The 22,530-nt window shown below is 44.4% G+C and overlaps 1 long non-coding RNA gene across 1 annotated transcript in view; it reads left to right on the top strand.

The window, feature by feature from the left end:
- Nucleotides 1-2,152: 2,152 nt before the first annotated feature.
- The window catches only part of LOC149859765 (uncharacterized), a 117,541-nt gene continuing 97,163 nt past the window's right edge, over nt 2,153-22,530 (top strand). The window contains exon 1 of the long non-coding RNA XR_016443579.1: nt 2,153-2,929. This is a non-coding gene — a long non-coding RNA (uncharacterized LOC149859765). The remainder of the gene's footprint in view (nt 2,930-22,530) is intronic.

Below are 22,530 nucleotides of genomic sequence, written 5' to 3'. Positions count from 1 at the left end.
ATGCATTAAAAGTCTCTTTCCAGTCTGTTTTGCCTGGGAGTATGTTAAGGACCAATCCTTCGATTCTGAAAGATAAACAAACATACAGCTGCTTGGGTCTGCTCGCACTCTTGCTCATATAGATGGATATAGATATGTATTAATATTAAAACTAAAATACAGGAACTCTGTATGTCCCGCATAGAGACTCACTATGGCTTTGCTTTAGGAAAGCATCTGTGTTCAAGTCAATTCCTGACAAGGGATGTATTTAAGTAAGGGAATAACCAGATTTCTGAATTGGGACCTTTAAATTATATTTCTTTGCTAAGTGGAGCTACCCTAAATGTGGCAGGAGAAAGCTGGGCTGCAGCCCCTGCTTCAGAAGGATTTGGACTGACCATTTTGTAGTGCCCTAGTGTGCTAGGAATTTTGTGTAAATGAAAGAGCCTGATTTTCATAATTTTCATTGCAGTCTATTTGTATTGCAGTTGCACCCAACTGAGATCAAGGGCTACCTTCTGTAGGCACTGCACAAACCCACTGTAATAGATATTTCTGACATTGAAGAGCTTTGATCTAAAGACCCATATAAATGAACAATGGGTAGAAGAAAGGCATTGTTACGCCCATTTATAAAAGAGGGAGACTTGATGGGTTGGTTGAGGTTGCAAACAAATTGGGGCAACACTGAGAACTGAACCTAGAGCTTCTGAGTACCTATTCATTGACTTGCCAGTGATCTGGTTCTTTCTCGGCTCAGCAGTACTGAGCAGTCAAAAGGAGCTGTAGATGTTCATTTCTCATTGAAACTCAGTCTTAACTATTTGTTTTTTCCTTTGAGCATTTGTCCATGTAGCTGCATGTGTCATGTACATGTGAGCACAGAATGTTTTAGCCAGCAGCATTCACTGGGCTGCTCCTGTGCCTATACACCCTCAGACCCTGTACAATGAAGACACAAATGACAAAACAGTCCCAGCTGCCACTCAGTTCCTTCTTGTCATCTATAGCAGCAAGGCAGAGCCCAGGGTGTCCTTGGACATCCTTGTAGCTATTACCTAGTTTAAAAGGTTTATTGTGAAAATTAGAGGAATAAATGTGTTATTTGGAGCATATGCACTTTATTTTTTTTGAGAGAGAACCCAGTTCAAGCCCTTTTCTTCCATTCCATTTAAGAAGATATGCCAGGAAAAAGCTCAGGTGAAAATGATGGTATCAGCCATCACTGTCAGTTCTGATGTGCCACCCTAATGTACCTAGTAATTGAGCCATCTCTGAATTATAAGATTACAAAATGACTTGCATAGAACTGAGGCCTAGTGCTACATCCAGATCCAGAGCCTCTACATCTATTTAGCAGCTCAGAGACCAGCTTGCTGAGTTCTGGGACAGGGGGGATACAGGACTTTCTGATGCATATCAAAATCTTTTGCACAGAGCTGTATCAGAAGGACGTATCAAATGCTATGGAAGTATTTTTCTTTATGGTTGGTTTAGACTTGTATTCAACTCTTGGTGTTCACTATTGTTCCTACTGTCTTTAAAGCAAGTGGGCTGTTGAAGTTAATTTGGCTGCTGTATAACATCTGCCCAGTCATTCAACTAATATCTAAATTCTGTGAGGTTCTAGTTCAGATGCATCTACCAGTGAAGGACCTATTGCCTAACTGCAGTTTGATTAAAAACTAGCCCGCCCTTGGAATATTTAAGTGGTGCATGCGCTAAGTTTTCATGTTTTATAAACAAATTGCCTTTTCTATGTCAGGACACACTACTCTTGGGTCTTTGTCACATTCTGTGGCTTATTTCTAGAGGGTTATTTTATTTATAACTTACATTGCTACATTGTCACAGCTTCTATATCAGATGCCATTTAGCAGGCCTCTTTTCCAGTTCTTATTTAGACACAAAGACTGCCTATTTTCAGCTTCTTTAAAGCATATCTGCTGGTTGCTCACCTACAGTGGGATATCTACAGGAAATGGGTTGAAAAAGAGGTTACTTATAGTAACCAACGTTCTTCAGGATGCATATGTCTACATGGGTCCTATCTACCACCCACCCTCCTTCCACACTGATTTGGAATCCTTTTTTGGAGGCCTTATCTGAGTAGAGGGACTGAATAGGAAGTATGGCTGCTGTACCTTTTTTATGCCCTCACTCTAGGGAGCAGAAGGGTGTGTAAGTGTCATGCACAGTTCTAACAGACACTATTGGTTAAAATGATTCTGGGCTGATGCTTGTGAGGTACACACATCATTTGCATGGACAAAAGCACTGAGCAGACTTCAAGATAAATAACATTTGTGTGTGGTATGCAGTTTTCCTTTAGAAAATGATATAGTTTGGTTTGTTAGTTATCATTACTATTCAAAGTAATCTTTTTTTTTTCCCCAGATATGATGGGAATTACAGATCTGATTTACTTGTTTATATTTTTTGAATTTCAGGAGTTGACCAGGGAGGGTAGAACAATGGGGGACTCAGCTGCATGACAAGCTATGACTGGGTTCTAAGTATGCCAAGCTACTACACAAATTTAATGATGTATGTAAATGTATAGAACATACAAGGATTTTCATATTTGTCTTTTTCTGCCTGCCTTACCTATGTCTTTTTTCCATCTTTTCCAAGTCATCCTTCAAGAGTTGTCAAAGAAAGCTCCAGCATCTCTCCTGTTCCTACACATGCTTCAATATGTGGGGGAACATGCATGTGATTGGATGAATCTGAAGCAATTATTGGACAATCCACTGAATCTTTGAGCAGCTGGCAGTGAACAGTGCCAAGATACAGTGTTAGATTGATGATCACTTTTCTGTCTTTCAGAGAACTTGAAACATTTGAGACATTTGCCTCATGGGACTGAGGAGGAAGTTAGGCAGGAAAGTACCAGGCATTCTCTCCAGAGATCTTGCAATCCCTGGCAAATCTTTTCTTCTTGAAGGTGGGTGGTCTCCTTTTTGTCAAATGTCTGTAAATTTAGTACATCACTTTCTAGTTATGCCACTGATGCTTGTGTTTATATGAATGGCTATTTAAAAAAAGGAAAGATCAGATGTTTTGTTGTTTCATTTCAACATAAATTAAACTTTGTATTCACATAGTAATTCTAGTTCAGCCCCAGGAATAGCTTTAGTATTGCTAAGTGTCTGGAGAGTATTGACTACAGAGACATGTTTTTAAGCAGGCTATAATAGTTTCTACAGCTGTTAACAGTTCATAGAAGAATGGCAGCATTATTCATTGGTGTTTAAAATGTGCATGACTTGCATTGCACAGAAGTCAGATTGGGAGAATGTCAGATTTTTTTTTTCTGAAACTCTGCCAGGAAAGTCTTCAATAACTAGAGAAATTCTTTTCTTTTCACTGGTGAAATCAACATGCAGCACATTGTGTTGTTATAATTGTTTATAACTCACCATGAAAGTTGTCTTTGTATACATGGATGTACGGCTTGTACTGTTTTGTTTTTATTTATTCTGCATTCTTTATTATAATGTTCTTTCCCTTTTTCCAGACCAGAAAGATTGTTATTGAGCTCTTCACAAAGCTGAAATAATGCTGTGTGTTAAAAAAATGTTAACAATTTGAAGAAGTCATAAATTTTTATAAGTTGGCCGAATACATTAGAAATTTCTGCATATTTTAGTATAAATAGGTAATGCAAATATTTGTTCTTTGCATTTAAAGGTGGGTCTCTTTCTAAAGGCCTTGTATTTAAAGTTGATTCTTTCGATTACATTAAAACAAAACCAGTATTTTTTTTTTCATGTTGTGTAAATGAAAACCCTATGATTGTAAAAATGGTGCTTATATAGTTAATAGTGAATGCCATACAATTATGAAGCTTAAAATGTAACGTGAATAGTATCAGTGCTTGAAGAACTTGATTAGCAGATTTGGGGACTAAACTAGTGTTTCATGGGAGTCATTCCATTGACTTCTGTGGGTATTGGGCTAGGCCGACAAGAAAAAGTAAGCTTATTGCTACTGAACACAGAAATAACTATTTATTTTTAATAAACTGTAAGTTCCAAATTCCGGTGTTTCTCATACCTGTATAAATCCAGAGTAACTTGCAGAAGTCAATGAACTTACTTCATGTGTATCTTTTTTTTTTTTTTTTTTGCAACTGTGAGCCTTAAATTTTATTTATGGCTTGAATTGCTAAATTAAGTAAACCGAAAAAAAAAAAAAGAAGCAATAGAGTGGAGAGAGAAGAGAAACAGAAAGAAAGATGAGAATGTGGATGGGGGACCCGAATGACTATTAAGAAATTCAATAAATAATAGCTTACATATTCAAAATGTAAAGTGACACAGAGTATGGGTGCCCAGAATAAGAGACTTAAAGCTGGTTTTCAAACTGGGTTGAAAGGAAAGTTCTTTCTATTAAAAAGAGATTGTAGCACGTGTGTGTAATCCCTTTGGCAAGGTGGTGACTGATGGGGATTCAGAGTGGATATTTAGTCTTAGATATACAGTTTTCAGCCTGTATGTGGTAAGAAGTGCTTCTCCCTAGATGAGCTCTCGGGTTGTGCTGAATCAGGTAGATTCAGTATGTTTTTCTTTAAAGCAGAGCAACCGTTTAGCCCTCTCAGAAGCCAGTGGCATGGAAAGACTAGAATGCAGAAGGCACTTATATTTTCTTAGTCCATACTAAAGGTGCTCCTAGCACTTAGGATGAGAGAAGTGTAAATCTAAAGCAGTGGTTCTGAATCTTTTTTGTGTTGATACCCATTTGTCAATATCAATGGCCAGTCCTGACGCACTGATTTCCCCACCCCCAGACTCCAGCCTCCCAGTGTGTGGGGAAGGGTGGGGTGTGTTTGGGAATGTGGGGAGGGGAAGCAACCAGTCCCTCTCAGGCTGGAACTCTGCCAGCCTGCAAAGGAAAACCCACGGTTTCCCCACATTCTTCCTTTAAAGGAGAATCCATTTTTAAAGTTCTTGACCCTGTCATATATTCATGCAACCCACTTTTGGGTCACAACCCATGGGTAGAGAAACATTGCTTTAAAGGAATATACAGCCAAAAAGGCTGCAAGAGGAAGTTGTATAAAGAAAGTCTGATGTTGGCTTTGGCTAAGAGAAAAAGCAAGTGATATGGCTTTTCCTGAGCTGTGTAATGAGTTGTTTTAAAGAATATCTGTTATGCAACTCTGTGATTTATGAAGAGAAAAAAACAGCAGGGTTTCAATGTTGGTACTAACTAGCACAGAGTGGGTGATGACTGGGTTATTTGGATGCCTGAAAACTAGTGGCTATAAGTAAGGTTTTCAGTGATGTTTTGAGAACATACAGCTGTTCTGGGGTAGCATGTTCACAGATACAAGAAGTAGAGTTGGTACTTGCAGAGCTAAAATATAGGGAAAAATGGTTTTCTGGTTGTATTTAGGTCAGTAGCTTTTTTCAGTAGTCTAACAAGTGGTTAACTGGTTCAGCTGGCTGGAAATATGTAGTGTTTGTATCTTCCTAAGAGAGGTTTAATATTTGGTAAAATGTAATCGTAACTGAACATTTAACGCCAGATTCTATCCTGATATAGCCTATGCAATCCCATTGAGGGTGACAGCCCGTTGTAAAGTCTCAGGATTATTGAGAAGCATGCAACATGTCCTAGTCCTTGAAATGCTGTTTTCACAATATTTTTCTTTTGAATCAAGGAGCACATGGATATGCTTTGGTGTTTGGCTGCATAATTCAAGCTTCTCAAGTTCACAGTTTACTCCACAGATGACTGATCATAGTTTTAAAAGAATATCCTAGAAGTTGGAGCCATATAGAAAACTAGGCCTTTTATGTGTATGGATTATAGATGTATTTAGATATGTGGATTATAAAGATATTATTGCTTGTTCAGTTTGTTATGAATAGCTTTCAATGCAATACCTGCCACTAGAGTGAAGCAGTTGAATGGTTAAGCATATATGATTTGTAGTAGGTAATTATAATGGAGCCAGGAAGATTTAGTGTTTGTAGTGTAATGAAGGCACAGTAAAAAATTAAAAAAAAATCAATGTTTATTTTTAAGCATTTATTTTGATTTGTATTGATTTTTAAATTTTCAGGATTGCACAAAATTAAGTGTGCAGGGAGCAGACAATTTAGTATTGACAATATACTGTTAAAAACATTATAAAATCAAATGTCAAAATATAAGAAGTAAATATCCATAAATCAGTAAATCATACCTGCTTTAAATCATTTTGTTTATTCCTAAGGAAAAAGCTTGGCGGCTAGGGACCATAAGAGGAGAGCAGAAGCACTCCCAGAGCTCTGGAAACATAGGGAGAGGTGGTAGCTACCCTCAGTCTCCCTGTGCTTAGCCAGCGTAGCCTGACCTAGGCAAGACCCTGCTGCTACCAGGCTGGAACTTCCAATACTCCTTCCTCATCCTCTGTCTGGGCTTTGGGAAGTAGCTTTGTGGTGGGGATATTGCCACAAGTGAAAACTTACCTGAGAGATGGGAGTTGAGAGAAGTGTGGAACTGTCGGGATGCCGCTGGGCACCAGAAACATGGCGAGAGAAGGGCTGCTGCAAAAGAACATGCTGTGCCAGGACCAAAAGGAGAAAAGCCACAGTGGGCTGTGGGAGAGCCGGTGTGGGCACTCGCACTGGTGTGGACCTGCTTTATGGTGGCGTGCCGATGCCAGTTCGCCAGCCAGCCCCCTGGGAGGGGAGTGAAAACTCCACTGGAAGATGATAGGGGAGCACTGGAAGTTGGCCCTTTGGAAGGCCGAGAGAAGCCAGGATCTATCTATAGCCCCAACAAAAGTGTGTGGTGGCAGTCCCAGGAGGGGACGTGCTAAGACAACATAGGCTCAGCCGAGCCTAAGTCTTTACCTGGGACGGAGCCCTGGATCCTGGACGCAGCCAGCCAGGAGTGGAACAGCAGTGAGCCTGGGGAGAGAGAGAGAGAAGAAGAATCTTAGTCTACTGTGAGTCCAACCCAGAGAGAGAAGGGAGCGTACCTGGCAGCAAGGTAACCAGGGATGGGTAAATTGCAGGTTTGGCTAATGTGAGGTGCCTCCCCACATAATCTGAACTGGACTTCTGAACCTAAGAGGGCTAAAGCTTTTACCATGATGAGTGGACTTTTTCTTAGTCGTGGCCTGGAATTAATATCTGTGGTTGGCGTAAGGTGGGGTGTAGGGGAGGTGGAGCCCCAAAACAGGAAACTGGATGGTAAGACTGGAGGAGGGAACCAGAGGAGGCAGGACTTAAAAACATCTTCCCAATAATAATCTATAGCAACAAGATGTGGCAGATGAGAACCCTGGGGGAACTCCATGGCATTTGCCCGGATGACAAGCTGTTGACCAGAAAGGGGACCAGGGGTGTCTGAAAGGCCAGAAAGAGCAAGAGTGACATGGGAGGCTACAGGCCTGTTATCTCTAGCTGCTTTCAGCACCTGTGAATGAGCAGCTAATTGCTTAATTGACAAGTCATTAGGTCACCCACTGTTTTCCTCTTCAACCCCTCTATCCCTCTGTCTGTCTGTCTTTATTGTCTAGTGACAGGGGCCAGGGTTCCCTGTTACAGTCCCTTTTTTATAAATGTTGATTATTACTGATAGAAATGTTTTTCCAGTAGTCTGTGAGTGTGGTGTGAAATCTAAGTTTATCTATTTTATTGATTAAAAAATCAAATTGTGCCAAGCCTGCTGATAACAGCTATAGAGATCATACGAGTGAGGGTCAGCAGAAAGTTGATCTATGAGAGTTGGGCATCGTTGTATAATACAATAATAATCTGATGTAGAAGTGTCCAAGACTTTAGTTTGGGTTTCATAATTTTAGGGGTTTTTTAATGGGGTGAGGTGGTTGGCCTCATGCTCAAACCCCATTCTGGAGGACTAGGGTATTCCTCTTAGTTTGGGCTCTACCCTTCAATCTGTTTGGCATGGGAGGCCAGGCTGGTAGCTATGCCATGCTATCATTGACTTTAGCTCTTGGGGTTATAGAGACATGCTAGCCACTTCATTAAATCAAAGTGGGAATGTCTTTGGAGAGGCACAGGCAAATGGAAAAAGACTGGAAGTATATGAAAACTAAGTGCTAAGGAAAATTATTTGGTGTAGCACAAGAAAATGGAATATGGAGAAGACGTAGTCAAGAGCTTGTGGACTTTTACAAAAGATCCAGTGTCTGAAGCAAGATAAGAGCACAGAGAATAAAATGGGCAGGGCATATCATGAAAACTGATGAGAGAAAGCATGTGAGGTAGATTGGAAGCTGAGGTGGGGGGTATCAAATCTGGAGGTAGACCAAGGCTACAATGGGAAGATAACATAAAAACTGATCTGGAAGGGATAGGTGAAGATGCAACAAGGTAGAAGGAGATTATACAAGACAGGTGGAGGCGAAAGTCTTCAGGTAATGTGGTTATAAGCCTGAGAGAGGGAGAATAATGATTAATTCAGTATAAGATAAGGTATTCCTAACAATCTTTTGTCCATATATATAAATAGTTTGAAACCAGGGAGGCAAAGAGTAGAACTTAAGGAGATCTTTTATTATAAATAACAGAAGGGGAAAAAAGAAATCATAATGTGGCTGAGGAAAAGCTGACACCAGCTATTAATTACTTAAATTTTCACAGGCAAACCTGCAAAGCAAGGGGAGGGGGAGGGGGGCATAAAAGGAAACTTCTCAGAATGAGTAGCTGCCCCCAGGGGTATGGAGACAAGAGAGGCTGTGTGGAGGATTGGGCAGCACAACCCAGAATGAGCCACAACCAAAACGGGATGCCCAGTCAGGCAAAGAGGACATGGCCTGGTGAGCAAGGCACAGCTGGATTCCCTCCTCCCCTCCTGATAGTGAGAAAGGAATCCTTACTTACAGGGGAGAAGGTATTTGCTGGGACACCGACGGGGGAGTGGGAGTAGGAAATGTGGAGGAGTAAAGAGCAGGGTTCAGGAGCTGGCTCCGGGATGCAAGAAAAGTGGCAGAGAGCTGCTTAAAAAGACAGGCACCTATTTTGGTCTATGTATCTGAGGGAATTGTTCAATAAAAAGGAATCTTTGTAACTGGCCAAAAATTAACTGCATTGTATTGGGTTCTTCATTGGGGAAGGTATTAATTTTATTTTTCTCCCATCATAAGTCGTGGCAGACGAGTCCTCCCCTGACAAACTTGAGGGCAACATCTCCTACCCTCCTACAGAAACATAAGTGTATAATGGCTTTCTGTGGTTACTTAAAACAGCAGTAATAAGCTGGTTAGCTGACTCAAAGAAAAGTGCCCCATGTTTCACAGACTGTTACAACTTAAAAAAGAATACAAAAGTTGTAAAAGGTTTCCTGCTGACTCTTTTTTGACTGATACTATCATTTTATACTGGACTGAATGTTCCATGATGACCTTTTTAGGGACCAAGCTACCAATTACCCTGTTCCTAGGTGAGCCATATGCTCAGTCGCATATTCTGTGGATTCATTGCTTTTTGTGGAAATGACTATTTTTATATATAATGTGAATTAACTGCCCTTCTTAGTGTTTATGCTTGGTCATCAGAGTTGTATGTTACTTAGCTGTTTTATTGGTTGAAAGGAACACTATGTTGGCTGAATCAAGTTGGTAGTCCCCTCCTCCACTCTTCCTTCTGCTTCCTAGTGATGTTTTGGTAGGGTGACCATGTGTCCAAGTTTGGTTGGGACAGTCCTGGATTTTGGAGGCCAGTCCCTGCTGGCCAGTGAAAATTAAAATGAGCACCCTGGGTGGGGCATGGAGGCAGAGTGACAGGAGCTGTGAAATAGGAAGCCCTAGCAGACAGCAAAATTGCCTTAAAATAAGTTAGTTTGATTAGTGGAATGATGGTTAATACTAATTGTTACTCATAGGTGATTGTTAACACCTGAGAAGTGAAGAACAATGGGTCCTTAATGGCCATTGACTCCCTACAGCAGTGGTGGAGGCAGGAGGATGGGCAGTGTCCTAGGCTTTATATTATCTTATATGGTTACCTTGGGCATCTTTACACATGCTTTGGTGTGGCGGTGCTTAAATTATAGCTGCTCTTGGGACTTACTCTAATTAAAGCACCCAAAGCATCTTGTATAGTCAGCACCCCATGTTTCAAAATGGCGTGGGGGCACTTTAACTGAAGCTTATTCAATGAGCTTTAGCTAAAACACCCTCCACCGCCATTTTGAAACATGGGGACACTGAATACTGAATGGGGACATGTCAAGGCTGCTAGAGCATGCTAATTAGATGATTAATCAAGTAGCAGGTTTAGGGCATGTATATTGGTGCCCCCTATTAGGGCTGTGCGAAGCTTCAGTCCCTGATTCGATTTGGTGGAGATTCAGCTCAATTCATGGCTGAATCTGAATCTAAGCAGAGGACCCTTTCATCTCTGAGTCAAATCGGAACCCTCCAAATCAATTCAGACATAGAGACAGCTTTAAATGTTTTTTTGGCATACCTCTAGATAGCGGGGGCTTGTCAGTGCTGTGATGCTGAGGCCCATGGAGCATCCCACAGGAGCATGGGGGCCTCCCCAGTGTGCTCGGCAGTAGACCCAGAAGTGGATGAGAGGCACTTATGGGTCTGCTGGGGAGCGTACTGTCCCCCCCCCCCCCCTTCCTACCTCTGGCTCAGCAACTGGTGCTTCCTGGGTATGGGTTTGGGGGGGTACCTGTGGCTGATTGTCAAGCTGGGGGGGTGCGAGTTCGCTACCGAGCATGTGGAGGGCCTCCCTATACTCTTGTGGGGTGCTCCATGCACCACAGCATTCCAGCGATCACAAGCTGTGCCTGCTACCTCCAAGGTGTGTAGGAAAACTTTTAAATCTGTGTCTACGTCTTGTTGCACTAGGTTGAAAATGCCCAGTTGTGGCTAGGTTGGTGGGCTGACGCCAATGAGGACTCAGTTTATGATTAATATGCAATATTTATTTGGCTTTAACCTATAAAATATTGACAACTCAAGCAAATGATTTCCTATATAATACTAATTTATGACAACATACAATTGAACAATCAAAGCTGATGTCTGTTGGGTCACGAGGTTCGGGTCAAGGCCCCTTGCTTTCAAAACCATGAGTGGTTTTGGTGCGGCTGGCCAGGGCCCTAGTCTCAGACCTGATCAACAGCTCATATTTCTTAAAAGGTCATTTAACAATCAAAATATAATCAATCAAAATAACTACAAACAATTAAATGGGAAATTATGTCCGTTGAGTAACGGAGTTCAGGTCGAGGCCCCTTGCTTTCAAGATCACGGACAACCTTGATGTGGCTAGCCAAGACCCTAGATCCAGACTTGGTCAACAGCTCATGTCTCTTACAGGACAGACAGACAAATACAAACATAAATGGCTACAGTCTTACATGCACGCTTACCACTACAGCAAACAAAAGGAGCAGCTTCGTGTCTGGGAACGTTAGTCTCTTTGCAGAGGCCTCAAGAACAACCCGAGGCGGCGCTTGGGGGGGCGGGGCGACCCTGTGGGTGATCAGTCCGTGGGCCCTTTGGCGCTTGAAGTTACGGTTCGAACTTCCCCTGTCAGGGCCTTGTGGCTCTACCTTTTTATACCCTCACTCTTTTTTACTTATCTTTACTGGCCAATTGTGTTACCTTCCTGCCAGCATTCTGTTTTTACTCATCAATAGCCCCTTCCTCACCGCAGTCCCCTCATTGTTTTCTGCTTAGCTAGTTATGTTGCAATTTCCTTCCTGCTTCATTAGCAGTTTGATGCTGTTGACTTCCCCGCCTCGTGAGTGTGATGGGTCACCTGTCCAGAGGCCCGTGTTATGGCCTAGCATTCTGCCATTTCGGTGCGGCCTGGCCATTCATCTGGAGAGAGAGATGCCTGTGACATGTCTGAATTGCTGATTCTCCGAATCTGCATCGAATCTTCAGATTCGGATCACTGTCCCTAATTAGATTCAGCCAAATCTAAATCAATGAATCGAATCACTGTCCCTGGTTTGGAATGAATCTGAATTGAATGGGGCCCTTCGCACATCCCTATCCCCTTATGTTTTATCCCTAAGGCCACATCCAGACTAGTGTGGCCATGCAGTATGTGGTGCTGCAGACACTGCACGTTCAGCTGTTCTCCACACTGAAAGGGAGCAGCAGCAAGGGGTCATAACCTGTGCAAAAAGAAGTGGGGCAGTGCATGCTACTCAAAACCAGAGCCTGGCTGGCCAAAGCCACGCTCCAGCCAGGCTTTGAGCAAAAGGATCACCACTGCAGTTCCAGGGTGCTCCCAGGACCCCAGGTAGGGCTGGCCTCAGCCTCCTGTACCACATCCAGGGTAACCTGCTACGCACCAGAGGGCATGTGGCACAGGCATTCCCTGGAGATAACTAGCAGCGGCACAAGGTGCGTTGCTGCTAGTTGTCCCCAGGGAACCAAATGTCCACTCTTGTGTGTACGTGGCCTGAGAGTGCAGGGGCAGCCCCAGATTTTGCTCATTATTAATATTTCAAAACGTTTTGTCAGGCAACTTGCTGACCAGGCTCACCTTTCTGATTGAGTGGCCCCTTTAGAGACGAAACTGGGAAAACCATCTTCCTATGGCTTAATCTCTTTTGTTTTAATTATTTTCAGAGGGGATAGTTGTTAAAGAGGATCATCCTTATTTCAGATTCACTACTGTGGTCTGCTCCTGTCAAAAAATGTTAAGTTTTATTCAACACTGAAAGTTACAAGCATAAATGCTGCTATTGGCAATAAAGAATCCAAATGTTTACTTGGATCTATCCCCCAAACAGTCACATCTAAGTGAACTAAGTATTTTGCTATATACTTGGTTTGATATTTAAAACAAAATTATTAGCCTGACTGGGAATGAATTGTATATAATAAATTGCATTACAAAAGGGTTAATAATGTTCAGATTGCAAAGTTTATTGCTCAGAAGTTGCGAAGCAGGAAAAAACCTCAATGTTGATACAACATTAGTTTAGCCTCATTTTGTGTCTAGATTTATGATAATTTTTTAATGACATAATCACTAATATTTTCTTTTACAGGACAGACCTGCAGCATAAATTGTAGAGGCACTGGTAGTCAGTTGGTGCAGCCATAGCTCTTTGCAACCAGATCCAAACATGGACTTAGGCACTTAGCCTGCCTAAATGCTATCTTAAGTCCAAGATGAAAAACCAGAAACCCTGCAGACTAAAGCAACATTTGACATGAAAGCTCTATAGACATCTGTAGTTTTCCTTCTGCACAAGCAAACAACTGTCCTGGTCACTGGGATCCCGAAAATAGGCAGGGCAGCAGCTATGTGTACTTTGCTTCAGTATTTCACTGGACCAAGGGGGAAAACAAGCGAGGAAAGGCTCATAAGGGGCATGTCAGGAATGACAGCCTCCCCACTGTGGATGCTGAGTGGGTGTAATACCAACTAGAAAAGCTAGACATTTATAAGTCAGCAGGACCGGATGGACTTCATCCAAGAGTGCTGAACGAGGTGGCTGAGGTCATCGTAGAACCCCGGGCAAAACTTTCAGAATTCATGGCACACAGGAGAAATCCCTGAAGATTGGAAGAGGGCCAACGTTGTGCCCATCTTCAAGGAGGGGAAGAGGGAGGACCTGGGCACCTGTAGGCCAGTCAGCCTCACTTCTATCCCAGGGAGAATCCTGGAAAAGCTCATTAAAGAATCTACGTGCAATATGCTCCCAGAAGGTAAGATTCTGAATGACAGCTAGCATGGCTTTGTCATGGGTAGGTCTTGTCTTGCCAATCTCATCTCCTTCTGTGATCAGGTCTCTCACCACCTGGACATGGGAGATGAGGTAGACATTATATACCTAGACTTCCAAAAAGCTTTTGATCTAGTATCCCATGATATCCTTGTGGGAAAACTGGGAGAATGTGGGCTCAGCTGCTTGACGGTTAAGTGGGTGGGAAATGTGTTACAGGGTAGGACCCAGAGTTCTCATGAACGGATCTGTGTCATCCTGGCGCGAAGTAGCGAGTTGCATCTCTCAGGGGTCCGTGCTTGGACTGGTGCTTTTCAACATCTTTATCAATGATTTGGATGGTGGAATGAAAGGCTTGCTGGCCAAGTTTGCGGATGACATCAAGTTATGGGGCAGTGTGATCATGTCAGAAGATAGGTTGCAGATACAGGCAGACCTGCACAGGCTCAAGAGTTGGGCAAACCAGAACCAGATGAAGTTTAACACTTCCAAGTGTAAGGTGCTTCATCCGGGCAAACAACCCTCAGCATACATACAGGCTGAGTAGTGACAGCTTGACTTGCACCATGGCTGAAAGGGACCGTAGGGAAGGGACCTTGCAGATTCTCAGGTCCAGCTCCCCCCCACTCTAGGCAGGAAGACAACTGAGGTTAAGTGACCCCAGCAAGGTGACTGTCCAGTCTCCTCTTGAAAGCCTCCAGGGTAGGTGACTGCACCACCACTGGAGGAAGGCTATTCCACAGTCTGGACACCCTGGCTGTGAAGGAGTTTTTCCTGGTATTGATTAAGCATTGCGTGAATATGAGCTGTTGGTGTGAGGCAGTGGTCAGAAGGGCACACAACACACTGGCATGCATCAACTGGTGCATCTTGTGTAAAACTAAGGAAGTGATATTCCCGCTGTACTCGGCACTGGCAAGACTGCAGTTGGAGTACTGTGTCCAGTTCTGGGCACCACACTTCAATAAGGACATGGAAAAACTTGAGAGGGTCCAGAAAAGAGCCACCCGTATGATCAGGGACTTGCAAGGCAAGCCATATGAGGAAAAGCTGATGGACCTGGGCCTCTTAGCCTAAAGAACAGAAGGTTGAGAGGGGCTTGATAGCAGCTTACTGCTATATCAGAGGGGTGCACCAGGAGCTTGGTGAACAGCTGTTCACTAGGGCACCCCCAGGGGAAGACTAGGACCAATGGATACAAACTCCTGGAAGGCCGCTTCAGGCTTTATACCAGGAAAAACTCCTTCACAGTCAGTGTCCAGACTGTGGAATAAACTCCCTCCAGAGGTGGTGTAGTCACCTACCCTGGAGGCTTTTAAAGGAGACTGAACAGTCACCTTGCTGGGGTCACTTAACCCCAGTTGTCTTCCTGCCTAGAACTGGGGGGTGGGGAGGCTGGACCTGGTTATCTGCAAGGTCTCTTCCAGCCCCTAACAATTTCTGAATCTTATGTCCACTGAGGAACCTGATCCAGTAGATGTAGCATGTGTAACATGCACTGACAGTGTTGAATTCAGCACAGTGCATAGCAAGCACAATCACCGATTCAGAAACATAAACTGAGATTATTTCTGTCTTTATCTAATGATTGTTTGACATAAAATGTAGAAACAGTCCAGGGAGCAGGGGCTGGATCCTAGGATTTTTGCATGCCTTGCTGTACAGTGGCTCAGCTTTGAAAGGAGTAGTCTCTGCACATACTCAGCTTAGCCTAGGGTCTTGTGGTTAAGGCACTTCTGCTGAAGGAAGGGGGAGTAGAAATGTGAGTTTGAATCTTGTAAGCCTGAGGAAGGAACTGAACCCAAGTCTTGTCCTTGCTGGATATATACTTTTTAATTAGTAGGTTATTCTTTAAAAGGCAGATGCAAGTAGCACCACCATATTTTCTTCATCTTTCTCCATCTGTGTTTTAAAAGGAGTGAGTCCTGCCCTTTGAAAGAATACGTGTAGGCATCTGCCCTGAGAAATGGATTCCAAGCTCTAAATCCCAAGGGGGTGAAGTTTCCCTGGGTATTTATACACATACTTTTCTGTCCCATGGTGCACTGGAATCTGCTGTTTTGGAGCAGACTTGGTTAATTGAGTCTGCTCCACACATGAGCTGTGGCAAACTGTGCTGCGCTGTGTGCTGTTTTGTAAGTGGCAAAATGCACATCAAAAGCACATTGCTGCCATTTTCTGTGCACTGAACTAAAGCACCTCTGATGTGCTTTGTGAAATGCCACCGCCATTTCTCAGCGCTGATGAGCATTTTGTCACTTACACAACTACAAGGGATGCAGCACTGGGCACTTCTCAAAGCACTCAACACTGCTTGCATGTGTAAAAATATCCAGACTGTGCTTAAGGTTTTTCTGTTGGTTAGCTTAGGTTGCCCCCGCTCAGTGTGCAGGTTTTTTGCATCCTCTTTCTAAGGTACCTAACTCTTCTGATACACATCTAGACTCAATATCCAGTGCAACTTTGAGTTTTTTAGATTCCATGCAAGGGGGCAGTTGCCTAAAAGTTAGGCACTCTGATAACTAACTTGGAGGGAACTAGGTACATCTACACAATTAGCTTTACTGTGCAGTAGAGCTAATTATCACACAGTAAGCATCTGGAACTACACATGCAGACACTTACTGCACTGTAATTGGTTCTAATTGTGAGTAAATTTGCTACCTGTAAATGCATGTAGTAGATTTTATTTGAAATTACTTACTGCACAGTAGTGCATGTGTAGATGTATGACTGGGAGCTAATGTTCTTCTGGGCAGCAAGGGGTGGGAGATTGTCTCCATCCAGGCTCCAATGGCAGAGCCCGCCCCGGCAGCTAGCAGCTCATGGGGGCAGGGAACAATGTCTTCCTGCCTCAGCAGCAGGGAATTCCCTGCTCCCGCTCTGATTACTGGCCCAGGGCTGGGAAACTAATCTCCCAGTGCTGGTCCTGCAACTGCAGAGCTGGCTCTGGGAGATGAGGATATCTTAGCTCAGGCCTCACAGTTGTGGAGCAGGGGCTGGGAGCTCCCTGCTGCAAGGGCAGGGAGACATTGCTGCCTGGTGCTGGGCCAGGCTCTACCATTGGAGCCTAGGCAGGGACAATGTTCCAGCCCCTGCCAAGGGACAGCTGTCTCCTGGGCTAGCACCCAGGAAGAGCCTAGAGCTCTGGCTGCTGGACGGGCCCATTGCAGGGAGCAGAAGCGGTCTGTTGCTAGGAGCAGGAAATCTGCTTCTGCATCCCTACACATGTGGATGCATACCTGGGAGAGTTTACTGTCCAGTTGTTTTACCTCAAGAGTAAACTGCTCCCAGATTATTTGCACATGTAGACATACCCATTAAGTCTTTCCTTGTGCCTGGTCCTTAAAGTTCAGAACATCTCCCACTTCTAAACTTTACTGAGGGCAGAGTGCTCAGATCTTATGTGAATCCTGAGGCAAGGTGAAAATGAATCTATGGTTGGTGTACAGGTTGCCCTGTACTCTGTGAACTGACTATAAAGCATCTAGAGACAAGTAACAGAGAGCCTGGGGCTCCCTGTTACTTTTTAAGATTAAGGCAGTCCATCTAGGGAGCGCTGCAGGCTAGATAGAGCACAGTAGTTGCAGGTTGCTGAGGCAACAGGCCACTAGGCGATTAGCAGGCACCTGCAAATGGCCTGCTGGCCAGACACAGGCAGAGTCCTGGGTGTATACAAACCTTGGGTTTGGGTTTGCAAGCCAGTTTCGCTCTGTCAGTGGCAGAGTCAGGAGCTCCTGCCCAGGAGCTCCAGCAACCCAGGGACACTACATGGCAGGTCTTGCTGCCTGCAGGAACACTGAGGTTTGTGGAGCTCACAAGGAGCCTGTGCTGGGAGGTACACTGGCACAAGGGGTGAAAGAAAGTTTGCCCTCTTAAAGGGGCAAAGGGCCATTTCTGCTGTTATTTGTTATAGCCTGTGGGGAGGGGGGCTTGCATGTATGTTGTGTCTACACTGGAGGTTTTAGGTTGGGACTGTAAGGGGGGAGATAAACAGAGGTCCCATTAGTGCCTGAGGGGCACACATGTCTTTAGCCCTGCCAGGACTTCCTTGTCTGCCATGCCAAGGCCCTAGTGAGTATTGAGCCCAGAACTGGCATAGTGTGAGGCACAGAGCAAAAGGAGGTTGGGGGCCTGGTGCCCAAGAGGGGCACCAGCAAGTAGGGGCCTGGGGCCCAACACTCGAGAGGGGCATGAGCACATGGGGGCCAGGGGTCTGGCAGACAGAGGCCTGGGGACCTAGTAAATGGAAAGGAGGAATTGGAGCTAGTACCTCAGTGTGCCCAGGCTAGAAGACTGAGCTAAAGTAAAGGGGTGGAGGCTGAAGCCCCAGCAGTGATGACGGGAACACCTGCGAGGCATGGAGCATGGTGTACAAGAAGATTTTGAGCCTTACAACTAGCTTTTAAGGTTTGAGGTGCCCTCCAGTGGCACAGTTAAGGAGTAAGGCCCAGTGATGGGCCTAAGGACTAGTGAAGCCTGGTGAGGAGCCTGGCAACAGGTGCAGGCTGGTGGGGTCCAGTTGGACTGAGGCATTGCAAAAATCTGTGGGCAGCCATCATATTTATTATAATATCATCAAGGCATGGCAGGTGAGATGGGAAGGTGCTGTAGGGGCAGAGTGGGGCCTAGAAATGGAGCCACCAGGGGCAGCATGGCCATCCCTGGGACCCCAGCCTTGTTACAAGGCACTGGTGAGTTTTTTTTTTTTTTTTTATTATTGCAGTGTCTTTGGAATCATAGAATCATAGAAGTAGGGTTGGAAAGGACCATGTAGATCTTCAAGTGTGACCCCCCCCCCCCCCCCGCCTGGGCGGGAGAAGAAACTGGACTCAAATGAGTCCAGCCAGGTAGGCATCAAGCCTCTTCTTAAAGATCCCCAGGGCAGGAGCCAGCACCACTTCCCTTGGAAATTGGTTCCAGCTCCTAGCCACCCTAACTGTGAAGTAGCTCTTGCGGATGTCTAATCTAAACCTACTCTCCAATAATTTGCATCCATTGTTCCTTGTCATGCCAGGGGGTGCTAGGGGAAACAGTGTCTCCCTAAACCCTTCTGGTCCCCCCTAGTGAGTTTATAGACAGGCACCAGGTCCCCCCTCAGCCTTCTCTTGTGAAGGCTGAACAGGTTTAGGTCCCGCAGTCTTTCAGTGTAGGGTCTGCCCTGTTGTCCCTGGATCATGTGGGTGGCCCTCCTCTGAACCCTCTCAGTGTTGTCCACATTCCTCCTGAAATGGGGTGCACAGAACTGGACGCAGTACTCCATCTGTGGCCTGACCAGCGTCGTGTAGAGGGGGAGGATCACCTCCTTGGCTCTACTTGACATGCACCTGTGGATGCACGACAAGGTCCAGTTAGCCCTGCCGACCATGACCTCGCGTTGTCGGCCCGTGTTCATCTTGGAGTCAGTAATGACTCCAAGATCCCTTTCTGCCTCCGTGCTCTCAAGAAGAGAGTTTCCCATTTTATAAGTGTGCTGCTGGTTTCTACTGCCTAAGTGCAGCACCCTGCACTTGTCAGTACTGAAATGCATCCAGTTTATGTTAGCCCACTCCTGTAACCTATCCAGATCTTGCTGCAGTCTTTCCCTCCCTACTAGCGTGCTCACCTCGCCCCAAATTTTGGTATCATCAGCGAATTTAACCAGGTTGCATTTCACCCCATTGTCCAAATCGCTGATGAAGAAATTGAACAGTGCTGGCCCAAGGACCAAGCCCTGGGGGACTCCGCTGCCCACTCCCCCCCCCGGTTGAATATGACCCGTCCACCACCACCCTCTGAGTACGACCCTTGAGCCAATCTGCAATCCATCTGACTGTGTAGGCATCAATGCCACAGTTGCCTAGTTTATTAATGAGGATGGGGTGGGAGACGGTGTCAAAGGCCTTGCTGAAGTCTAGAAAGACTATGTCCACAGCGACACCTGCATCCGTTACCTTTGTGCCTGATCATAAAAGGCAATCAGGTTGGTCTGACATGACCTGCCCCTAATGAAACTGTGCTGGTTGCCCTTGAGCATCAACCCTGAAGCCGGCTCATCACAGATGTGCTCCTTGAGGATCTTCTCAAAGAGTTTCCCAAGGATAGAGATAAGACTAATGGGCCTATAGTTGCCTGGGTCCTCTCTCTTCCCTTTTTTGAAGATGGGGACCACGTTAGCTATCTTCCAGTTAATAAGGAGAGTTTACTCGGGTCCCCTGTACATGTAACATGTATTCTATAATTACCTTGTTAATGGCACAATTAATTTAGACTGGCTAGGTATGCAAATTAACTGTGGCACCTCAAAAAGGCCCAACAAGCCATAAAGTTATTGCTGGAAAATGTGTAATAACTTTGTAGCTAGTTTCTATCCAGTCTTAATTTGCATGTGTGGCCTGTGTCTCCTGTCAACTGATCAGAGTTCCCAGCTGTGGGGGGCCCTATGCATGTCTGAGCCTGGGAACTCACAGCTGACATTGGCTCTCAGCTGCAGTAGTGCATACCCTGCAGCTGAGTCGCATCAATTGACAGGGCTCCCAGCTTCAAGGTGCCCCAATCACTCCACAGCAGGGATCTGGCTCCCCCTGCACCGACAAGATGATGTGATGGTATCTACTGTGCAATTCACACAATCACTCCTCCTGCCATGAACATGTGGCATGTCAGGAGGCATGATTGTATGGATCACATGCTAGACTCCATTGCACCTTGACCTGCACATGTAGAGGTAAGAAACATTATGTAGATGACAGTAGGATGGCAGTCATGACACTTCAGTAAGATAACAGTCCATATAGATGACAGATCATGTGGGTCACTTCAGAATTTCACATCTTCAGAATGTAGCTGACACCCAATTTTTATTGTCTTTTATTTTTTTTCCTGGATGGTGCAGTCTGACATTTGACTTAGGCACTAACTTGATTTTTATTTTAATTTGTGTTTTGAAAATGAGTCCTTTCCAAACTTATTGTGTACCCTTAGGCTCTTCTCAGATAAATGAAAGCCAAATTCCCAAACTGTCCTATATGATCAGATTTTCCAGGGTGCATTTTTTCCTTAATTTTGTTTGCTAGGGTCTAATTATCCTGGACAGATGCACTGTATGTATCCAGTTCTCATTTCCCCTTACCTAGCTGAAGAAAATTACATTTACACCAAGTATAAGGACCTTTTATACTGTCAGAGATGGTATAAAGGGGCCTTGCTGTCAATGAGAATTTTACTCTAGTCATTCAGGATAAGCTATATAAAAGGCATATCTTTCTCTCTCGCATCTCATGTCCAACTTCTGTAGTTACAAAATACGGGCATTGATTTTTGTACAATTCTCCATACTCCAGCAGCTTACATGAGATGTTTGCTTATTTTTGCAAACTGTTCAAGAGATTTCTGAGTAATCTCAAACTGAACAATCAATCTCTGAAACTTGCATCTTTAGTACACTTCTTGCTCAATGTTACATACTTTCTTTCTTTATATAAACTTTCTCTCCCATTTCTCAATAGGGTGAGATGAAAAGGAAAGAGTAATTATATGAGCTGAGTGAATAATTCACCATGAATAAATTTTCCCATGAAGCAAGTTTGTGGTATATCTGTGAACATATCACAATTTTCCAACATCTATTAGTATTCAAAACTAGTCAGTCATTTTGTGGATTGATTGAACCATCTTCTGTAAGCCATCAGTATTAACATGGTTAGCTTGTAAGGTTCTTAGTGGTCAGATAGACCATATGGTATTGTTTCTATTTCCTGTTTGGATTAAAGCACAGAGACTTCCAGCACATACATTCATGAGCAAACATAAACTCTGACAAGTCTTGTGTGCAGCTTTCAGTTTTGCTTTCTTCAGATATTCCTGCCGATACAATCAACTGTACAAAAGTTTGTAGATAATGTAAACAGAAAGGGGAGAAAGATGACTTAAGCTAATTCATTAAAAGTGCAGAGGAACTGGATTTCTTTTTCCCCACTTTTCACAGTCTAAGTATTTTAAAGACAATGTTCACAGGAGTTCAGGTTAGCATAAATCAGTTACATAAAAGTTAGTACTGTGGTAGATTGTTACATGTAATGAAAAAACATGGGGTGGGTGGGGTGGGAAATTCTGTCCTTAAGTCATGGTGGTTCATGATACAGGGGTCTCTGAGCCTTCCTGTTCTGCATAGAGCAGAGTTGCTCAGGAGGTTGAGGGAGCCCTATGCAAGTTAAGATCCCAGATTTGGTAGAATTTTTAAGTATGTCCCATGGAAGTGACAGAGAATGCTCATGTGCATGCTTCCACTACCTAAAAGTGCTTTGCTGAACTGCAGCCTTTCCTGTGGCTCCAAATGGGAATAATGTGTATGGCAGGCCAGTAGGGGGTGCTCCTGCATTGAGCCACCCACCTCACTGCACCCGACCACCTTCCAGGCTCTGAGTGCCTCTCAGGGTGCCTCATGTCTGGCCGACCCCCTTCCTAATGCACACCTGCTAGCCTGGGGGTTTCGCTGTTACCACCCAGGGATGGGCTTGACTCTGGCTATGTGCACCCTGGGAAACACAGGCCTAGTAGCCCTTGAGGGTACTTGATTCACTTCAAGAACTTAGGATGCTTCCCTCAGTCAGAAGCACAAGTAGTGGTCTCCCTTAGTCAGCCAAACCAAGGGGGCCCCAAGGCATAATCTAGACCCACACCCAATAAGTCTCCCGTGCTAGGTACAAAGGATAACTTTATTGGTTACAAGGAGTAGGGTTGGAATGGGGTACAAGTTAGAGCAATATCAAAGAAATCCCATAGAGCAAACTGGCATGGCTGGGTAGCTTTTGATCATGTATCTGAGCTATATATATAGTTCGATCTCGGGTATCTTACAAGTATCATCCAGAGGCTATTGGAGATTCCCTCTGG

Source organism: Crocodylus siamensis, chromosome 7 (genome assembly GCF_052110815.1).
Source record: "Crocodylus siamensis isolate JL-2025a chromosome 7, ASM5211081v1, whole genome shotgun sequence".
Classification (NCBI taxonomy): domain Eukaryota; kingdom Metazoa; phylum Chordata; order Crocodylia; family Crocodylidae; genus Crocodylus; species Crocodylus siamensis.
This window is presented reverse-complemented; position numbering and strand designations above follow the sequence as displayed.